This window comes from Prunus avium, chromosome 5, assembly GCF_965620075.1.
Source record: "Prunus avium chromosome 5, drPruAviu1.hap1.1, whole genome shotgun sequence".
In the NCBI taxonomy this organism is placed as follows: Eukaryota; Viridiplantae; Streptophyta; class Magnoliopsida; order Rosales; family Rosaceae; genus Prunus; species Prunus avium.
In genome coordinates this window covers 15,795,629-15,805,610 of record NC_142288.1, presented here as the reverse complement: position 1 = coordinate 15,805,610, position 9,982 = coordinate 15,795,629, and positions in this window count along the sequence as shown.

Genomic DNA, 9,982 nt, shown 5'->3' with positions numbered 1-9,982 from the left:
CATGAAAGTTTACTGGTTCAAAAATGGCCTCGTTTCTACAAGTGCATTATCATTTTGCAAATAGATAAATTTTTTTTAAGACAGCGAATTCGGTCCAATAAGCTATTTTCCTAGTTCCAATATATCAAGAGGGAACTAAACTAATCATACCAAGTCATCAGTACCTGAAATTAAATACAATTTACTAGTTAGTAGAGCCAGCATGCAATCACTAAATGGTTGATGCTTTATCAACCAAGCTGAATGATTGAAAAGTAGCTGGCTTAATATCAGGGTCAAAGTCGTCTGATTTATTTATTTATTACTTGGACATAGATTTCTTTGTTATATTCTTTCTTTTTATAGCTGGTCAAAGAGATACTGCTTGTAAATTACTTATCACTCCTGCCACCTAAAAACCTAAAAATGAGGACCATCATTAACCGAAGGTGTACCCTCACTGCTCTTCTCAACACTTGACATGTGTTTATTAACTTAACTATAGTTCCATAAATACAAAGTAAAGAGTTAACTATGGTTATGCCAATGGACACATGTCAAGTGTTGGGAAGGGTGATGAGAGTACAACCTTGGGTTAAAGTTGTGAGCAAAAATATTTCCTTTTTTTTTTTCATTGTTGTTTGCCTACACAATTTTCCAAATTAAGGCATTAAAGTCCACAATTAATGAAATGAAAAGAGAAACAATTGGTCTGAACGTTTTGGCATTTAAGGAAAATCAAGGAATTGTTGCCTACATCTTTTTTTAGGTAAGTGTTGCTGCTCACATGTTTTGAAAATCAAGGACATTAAAGTCCAACTTTAAACAAATCCTTTCAAACAAATATTATACAAATCTTTAACGTAAGTGAACAAATTAAGTATACCAAAAGCTTTAAACAATATTACTGCTCAAAAGCTTAATGAAGTTATTATTCAACGTTTAACAAAACCCTTTTTAAAACAATATTACACTATTGCCTTTTAGTTTGCACCTTTGTTTTAAAAACAAATATCTAAATGCTAATCATAAACTTAGTATTCAAATATCTAATCATACATTAAAATATATATATCCAATCATAAATTTTGCACGTTATTTTTTTTCCCGTTCGAAGTTTTTTTTTTGGTTAACCTGTATTGTTTTTTTTTTTTACCAATTGCATAGTTATTATAATTTATTGTTTATTATTAAATTTTTACCAATGGCAATAAGAATTTACATTTTGTAACTTACGTTTGTTAATCTTTTTAGTTACCATCTCCGGAACGTTGAAGCATCGTGTCAATGTCATGTGTCAAAATTTCTTGCATTACTGTTTCATACTTCAAAGTCCCCTGGCCGAACATAAGCGTCGTGCGGAAGTGTTTATAAGATAGAGGCAAGGATGTTAACAACATCACAGCTTTATCTTCCGACTTATAAACCTCATCCATTCTTTGCAAATATACAGTACACCTTTTAAAGGCACAGACATGCTCCATCATGTTTGCGTCCTTCTTCATCTTTAGAGAGTGGAACTCCTCCTTCAAGAAGAGTTTATTTTACAATGATCTTGATGCAAACAACTTTTCAAGCTTCTCCCATGTCTGCTTCACCATATCTTCTATCGCATTACACAACACTCGTCAGTGAGGTATTGTTTAATAGATCATCTAGCAACACACCGAAGAGAGAAAGCAAACACACAAAAGAACACACAGATTTGTAGAGGTTCGGCATCGTGCCTACGTCTTCACTTGTCTTTTTCTGCCATTTCTTCTTCCTCCTTTCGCATCTATGGTGAGCCAACTTCAACAAGTTATGCCACAAGGCTTGCAATCTTACACTTGATTTTACACAAGATGTAATTTCTTGGTTGTCATAACGAACTAAAATTTATCAATAACATCATGGTTCTGCAATCATGCTCACATGCAAAAGCTTAATGTAGAATGCTTCTAGCATATAACATTGAATATTTACTTGTGTATAGAGTTTGTTACTCCTACGCACGACATCCCTCAACATTATTGATTGTAGTTAATTTCATCCTAACTGAGGTGCTTTAAACTCTCACTCTCTTACATCTTTTTTCAACTGTAAAGTAGTTTGGTGAAGCGAACCAACAACTGCATATATTCCATCATAATCCAAAATTAAAGGGATATGATTTTCCCACTCCATTTTTCTCCACTTACACTCCCTTTTGATTTTTAATACTTTTTAATCAATTTTGTTCTTTCTCTTTCCTATTTTACCCTTACCCTACATTAATTTCTTTTTATTTCACTTTTATATTAGTTCTTTTTCTTTATACTTAATTTTTCAACTTGCACTCCATTTGCAGTATTTTTTATTTTCCTTTACTCGAGTAAGAAATTAAGTTTTTTTTTCCACTTTAATATTGAAAATGGAGTGTAAGTTGGAAAATTAAGTATAAAGAAAAAGAAATAATATAAAAATGAAGTATAAAAGAAATTAATGTAGTGTAAGGATAAAATCAGAAAGAGAAAGAATAAAATTGATTAAAAAGTATTAAAAAGCAAAAGGGAGTGTAAGTGGAGAAAAGGAGAGTGGGGAAATCAGCTCCCAAATTAAACATAATAATGTACTACCTAAATCGGACAATGCAACTCGAGCAGAGAGGTCATGGCCATCATCTCCATACTCCTCTTGAAGATTATTTAGATCCTTCAACCATGTCCAGCACAAGGAAGTAGCAGTATAATTTCTTCTAATGCTGTTTACACTTGCACTATATGAGAAAGCCTGACACTAGCAGTTATTTAAGCACTCATTCTAACATTCTGCTTCATTGTCAACATTGATTTGTGAGTCCGATTCTCCCACTTTCATCATGTTCAAGCTCAAGAAAGTGTCCTTGCTATATATTGTCGACTCCCTCGTACATCCACCTGAAAAATCTCCACCTTCCCATTTCTCTGCAAACTGGGACTTAAAACCTGGCAAACATTTTCACACCAATAGCCAATTCTTACGGTTACAACTGCCGAACTTCCTACAAGCATTAAACACACTACATCGATCTCTTGGCTCTGACCATAATAGCTCTACTGCTTTGCATGGTCAAGCAAGGTCAGAAACAATACCTCCCCAGTAAAACTCATCACCATTCTTGTATAATTGTATAAAACTTGATTGGACTTGTAGGTCTGGCAGTACTCTTGCAGAAATTTGATAACAAATCAGCTATAGAATGATGCATTTCAGCTGAGGTGGAAAACTGACCTAGCTCTCCACTTTTCCAATAAGAAATTAATTTTCTTGAAATAACAGACTGATTGTCTCCTTCGTGATCTAGCTTGAAGGTGAATTTCCCAATTCCCAGGTCATCTCGGTCTCTCCATGAAGTCAATTCTAAGCTTTTATCCATCACCATCCCAGGAATGAATGTCTCAGTTGGATGTTGAAACCTCTGCCACAAAATATTTTGCACTGAAAACTTAACATCTTGTTAGGTTCCTTTTTATACATAATTTGTCATATCATTCACCCAATGTTTTGAGTTAGTTCTTGACATTTTATTTTATTTTATATATATTTTTTTTTTGTTATAGATTTTACCTTGGTTGGAATATATGTGAGCTAAAAGTGTGTTATTGAATATAAATTCAGTTTTTGCTCATTTTCATAGGTCAACTTCTTGGCCTTGGATTAGCATGTTCCGGTGCTCGAATACAGGGAAGATCTTAATGAAACATGTTCCAATGGATTTTGACTGCAACATATCCGAATTTGAGCTCCATTGACAAGTATAGCCTATCCAATTGATTCAGCATTGATCATAACTCTGGAATTATGGTTTAGACCACATTTACTTCCATTGGATGCCACCCTCCATTTTCTACTTGTTACCACACCACTTGGTAACAATGTTTCACTTAGATAAGCTAGAATCTCTCTCAATATATTGAAAGTCAAAGAAATGATGAAAATGAAGACAAGTAGAGGGAAGGGCCAAAGAACTTTGGGTAGAAAATGAAGTATCCTATGGAGTAATAATTAGGAAGAGAGAAAGATGAAAAGTAATAATTAGGAAGAGAGAAAGATGAAAAGGTATCTATGAGGCAGCAGCCAAGAAAGAATGATTAGTCTCAACACTTTGCAATTTCTGATTTTCAGATAATGAGGTGAGCAAGGAGCAAACAAAAGGATGGGAGAATGACATGATAATTAGAGAGAACCTTGGGGAGCCTTGAGGCAAGGATCCAAGGGGTTGAAGATGCAATTCTCTTTCTCCTCCTTGTTTTTAGTTTTTTTCATTTTATTTCTTTCTTGTATTTTCGTAGTTTCAATGTAACTTCTTATTTTTCTAGGGCCGAGGTTGAAGCCCTAAACATGATTACCTTTGTTTTGATGTTTTGAGTTTATGGATTTATAGATGTTGTTGATGAATTCCTTTTTACTAAATTAATCATATGCTATGTGTTTGCTTCATTTGATTGATCACCTTAGGTTGTATGCATCTAACTAAAGTTTGTGTAAGATATCTAAGAACATAATTTCTAATTAGCAACAAATGATTGAATCATTTCTAAGTGGGCATCATGTGAATTGGTTTCTTAACAACAATTGATGAATTCCTCTTCACTAAAATAATCTATCCTTGATCTATGTTTTTCTTTGATTGATCACCCTTGAAAGTATGCTTCTTAAGATTGTTGGGATTATAAGTACCTTCATGTTTTCCTAAGCAACTGATGAATGAAGTAAAAATCATCCATGTGAATTGGTTTCTTGAATGCCCTATGTAAACACCAATGTAATAGGGTTCTTGTGATGTTTCATATTCTCTTCAAACTTAATGGATTTTTCATATGATTAAATCGAAGTACTAAGCACACCTAGATTGATTTTATTGGAGGCACAAATATTGTAGTACCAAACACGCACCTTACTTATTTAATCGAGAATCATGCATCTTGAGGTCTTGATTGCGAACATCTTCATCAATGTGTCTAGAGTTTATTTGCTTTGAGTATTCAATAACATGAGTAAAAGTGTAGGGATGACTTCCAAGTGTTCTAGGCTTAATGTTCTTAGATTACATTTTGTCACTTACGTTTGTTAATCTTTTTAGTTAGCATTTCTTGTCACACGTGTTTCTAGAATTAGTTTCTTATTTTAAACCCCCTATGTGTTGTGTTTAAAGTATGATTTTAGCCTTAGTGTTGTGTGATTTTGTAATTTTATTTTTCTTTCTTTTTATTTTCTTATGTTCACTAGGAAATCAAATGGAATTGAGCCACCACCAATCCCTGTGGGATTGACCTCGCACTTACATAAACTTTATTACCAACAGTTAGTGCACTTGCAAGTATAATGCATGTTTGAAATAATCTCTGTTTTGCAGGTTGTCTAAAACACCAGAACAAGACATCTTCACCATCATTGAACTAGAGGAGTCAAACGGATTAACTCGGCTCGGTATGGCACGAGCACGGTTGGCTTAATTAGGCTCGGCACAACACGGCCCGTATATTTAGGTCATGGACAAAATAACTAGGCCCAATGGGCTGGGCCAACCTGTTTAAAGCCCATTTATTAAATTACATTTGTTATAGAGAGAAATAATACATAATATTATTACATTTATATCTTAAATTCAAGTCTATTTCTTCTCTATTAATATGCATTAAAATTTAATTTTTTTTCTTTATATATAAAATAAAGATTTTTTTTCAAGTTTTAATTTTTAAAATCCATACAATAATCTAGTAATTTTCTATTAGAATGTAATTTAAAGAAAGTTAATGGCCACTTTTTCAACAAATAATAAATCTTGTTAGTCTATGGACACGCTCGGCATGACCCGTTTATTAAATGGGCCAACTCCAAATGGATTAGGCTGCCTAGCATAGCCTGTTTGACACCTCTAGAAACTACATAGGATAATATGCATACAAATGAAGTATTTAACCTAACCCATGTGGGAGTGCTATACGAAGAAAGGTAAGAAAATTAGTGACCATGAATTTAAAGAAAAAGAATATAGAAATCTTTGACAATCAACTTCCCACATAACTAGAGATGTCAAACGGGTCGTGCCAGCCCGTTTAGAGTCGGCCCCTTTAATAAACGAGCTGTGCTCGTGTCGGACCACAAAACAGGCTGAGATGGGTCCACACCAAATTTGACTTATGTATTGCATTTTTTTTAATAATTATTTTACAACTTTATCTAAATCTTTTTTACAATTATACTAACAAGATTCATTATTAGTTGAAAAAAGTGGCCATTAACTTTCTTTAAAGTACATTTAAATAGAAAATGACTAGATTATTGTATGGATTTTAAAAATAAAACTTGAAAACAAAATTATTATTTTTTATATAAAGAAAACATTAAATTTGAATGCATATTATTAGAGAAAATAAATAGACTTGAATTTAAGATATAAATGTAATAATATTATGTATTATTTTTCTCTAAAACAAATGTAATTTAATAAATGAGCTTTAAACGGGCTGGCCAGTTAAGTTTCGGGCCGGCATAGCTCTGGACGGGCTATGAGCTTGCCCCTCGGGCCTAATTACTTTGTCCCGGCACGGCCCAAATATACGGGTCATGTCGTGTTGGGCCTTACTTAAGCGTGTTGTGCCAGGTCAGTCCGATATGTTTGACACCTCTAACCATAAGACTTGTAGTCTCTTACAGTTGATTATGCACAAGATGTAATTTCTTGATTGTCATAACGAACTAAAATTTTAGCATTAATAACATGCTTCTGCAATCATGATCACATGCAAAAGCTTAACATAGAATGCTTCTTGTATATAACACTGAATATTTAGTTGTGTATGTGTGTAGAGTTTTTTACTCCTACGCACGTATGACAACTGTAAAGTAGTTTGGTGAAGCGAACCAACAACTGAATATATTCCATCATAATCCAAAATTAAACAGAGAAATGTAATACCTAAATCGGACAATGCAACTCGAGTAGAGAGCGTAGAGGCTGCCAAGAGAGCTTTAAACCTCTAGGCCATGACCATCATCTCCATACTCCTCCTCAAGATTATTTAGATCCTTCAACCATGTCCAGCACAAAGAAGTAGTAGTATCATCTCTTGTTGTTTACACCTGCACTATATGAGAAAGCCTAGCACTGGCAGTTATTTAAGCACTCGTTCTGACATTCTGTTTCATTGTCAACATTAATTGATTTGTGAGTCCGGTTTTCCCACCTTCATCATCTTCAAGCTCAAGAACGTGTCCTTGCTACATATTTCGACTCTATTGTACATCCACCTGAAAAATCTCCACCTTCCTATTTCTCTGCAAACTGGGCTTAAAACCTGGCAAACTTTGTACACCAATGGCCAATTTTTACTGTTACAGGTGCCAAATTTCCCACAAGCACACACTACATCGATCTCTTGGCTTCGACCATAATAGCTTCCACTGCTTGCATGTTCAAGCCAGGTCATAAATAGTACCTCCCCAGTAAAACTCATCACCAATCTTGTATAATTGTATTCCAATCTTGTCATAATTATTGAAAAATTATAAAACTTAATTGGACTTGTAGGTCTGGCAGTACTCTTGCTGAAATTTGATAACAAATCAGCTATAGAATGGTGCATTTCAGCTGAGGTGGAAAACTCACCTGGCTCTCCACTTTTCCAATAAGGAATTAATTTTCTTGAAATAACAAACTAATTGTCTCCTTCATGATCTAGCCTAAAGGTCAATTTCCCAATTCCTGGGTTATCTTGGTCTCTTCATGAAGTCAATTCTAAGATTTTATCCATCACCATCCCAGGAATGTATGTGTCAGTTGGATGTTGAAAGCTCAACCATAAAATATTTTGCACTAAAAACTTATCATCTTCACCGTCCTTGAACTAGAGGTTTCAAACGGACCGGGCTGGCCCGATATGGCACGAGCACGGCCTGCTTAAGTAAGGCCTGACACACACGGCCAATATATTTGGGCCGTGCCCAGACAAGGTAATTATGACTAATGGGCCAGGCCGGCCCCTTTAAAGCCCATTTATTAAATTACATTTGTGTTAGAAAAAAATAATACATAATATTATTATATTTGTATCTTAAATTCAGGTCTATTTATTTTCTCTAATAATATGATTAAAATGTAATGTTTTCTTTATATAAAAAATAATTATTTTATTTTTCAAGTTTTAATTTTTAAAATCCATACAATAATCTACTCATTTTTTATTTAAATGTACTTTAAAGAAAGTTAATGGCCACTTTTTAAAATAAATAATAAATCTTGTTAGTATAATTGTAAAAAATATTTAAATGAAGTTGTAAAAAAAATTACAAAAAAAAAATTGCAATACATAAGTCAAATTTGGCATAGGCCCATCTCGACCAGTTTAGTGGCCTGACATGAGCACAGCCTGAGCCCATATGGGCTCAGGTTGGGATTGATATTCTCATAAATGGACGGGCACAGCACGGCCCGTTTATTAAATGGGCCAACTCTAAATGGATCGGTTAGACCCGACACGGCCCATTTGACACCTCTAGAAACTATACATGATAATATGCATATAAAGGAAGAATTTAGCCTAACCCATGTGGGTGTATGAAGAAAGTTAGAAAACCAGTGACCAAGAATTTAAAGAAGAGGAAGATAGAAATCTTTGACAAGAAACTTCCCACATAACTATAGGTGTCAAATTAGACCGGCCCGGCCCAGCTCAGCTCGTTTAGAGTCTGCCCATTTAATGGGCCGTGTCGGGCCCGTTCATTTATGAAAATCATCAAGCCCATCCCAAGCCCATGACCCGACCCCAAATGAGCTTAGGTCTTGCTCGTGTTGGGCTACTAAATAGATCGAGATGGGCCCAAGCTAAATGAAAGCTTAGACTTCTTTATATTTGGTTTGTTCCTAGTCCTCATTTCAGTATTTTTATACTGCATGATTTTTGGTTTCTTCATTACCAGAGTTCCCAAGTTTCTCTAATGGATAATGCAAAGTTTTCCAGATCATACAAAAAGCATCTTTCTTAATTGGGAGATGTACGCTTTAACATAATTTTGGGAATCACTCAAGGACTTCTTTTCTAGATTGAGGATCATTCACAGAGATTTGAAAACCAACAACATTCTCTTAGATGAGGAGATGAACCCCAAAATATCTGACTTTGGCTTGGCAAGGATTGTTGGAGGCAAAGAAACTGAGTCTAACACAGACACAATAGTCGAAACTTAGTAAGTTTTGTGCAGATGCTTTAATTTTTAGGGTGGATGCTTCATACATTGTAGCACAAATTTATTGACTGTTATCATAATTTGTGATGCAGTGGTTACATGTCTCCAGAGTATGCATTAGATGAAACTTTCTTAGTGAAATCAGATGTGTTTAGCTTCGGTGTGATTCTTCTAGAAATAATCAGTGGAAAAAAGAAGAGATATTTAGTCATAAACCCATTCTTAGCACTAAAATTATAAATAAACCCTACACCATTTAATTTCTATAAACAAACCCAAAAAAACTCAACCAAAAAAAAAACAGCTGGCTCTATTAAATTTAATTTTGATTATTAAATTACTTTGATACCCTATTGAGTATTTTAGGCTTTTTAATGAGTTTTTGGGTTGGGTTTGTTTTAAGAAATCAATGGCAGTTTTGTAATTTAAAAAAAGTTAAAAGCCTTTTTGTTATGTTGTAAATGAACTTTATGTGTGTTTCTAAAATCCATTTCATATAGGTTTTTTTATTATAATTTGGGCTTTTATATTTGGTATAATAGTGAATCTCCCTAAAAAGAACACAAAATTTTATCAATCCCAACAAACTTTCAGCCTCATAAGTTATGGTCGAATTTAATTTTGGTCATCGAAATTTCAATTTTTCGATTTTGATCACTTAGAAAATCAGGTCATATGCTTCAATTCTATCAGTTTCATTAATTAAAAAATATTTTTTAATATTAAATTATAAATAAATAAAAATATTTTCTTTTTTAATTATTAGATCTCTTTACCCAACCCCCACCCGGCAGCGACAGCCATAACCACCCAC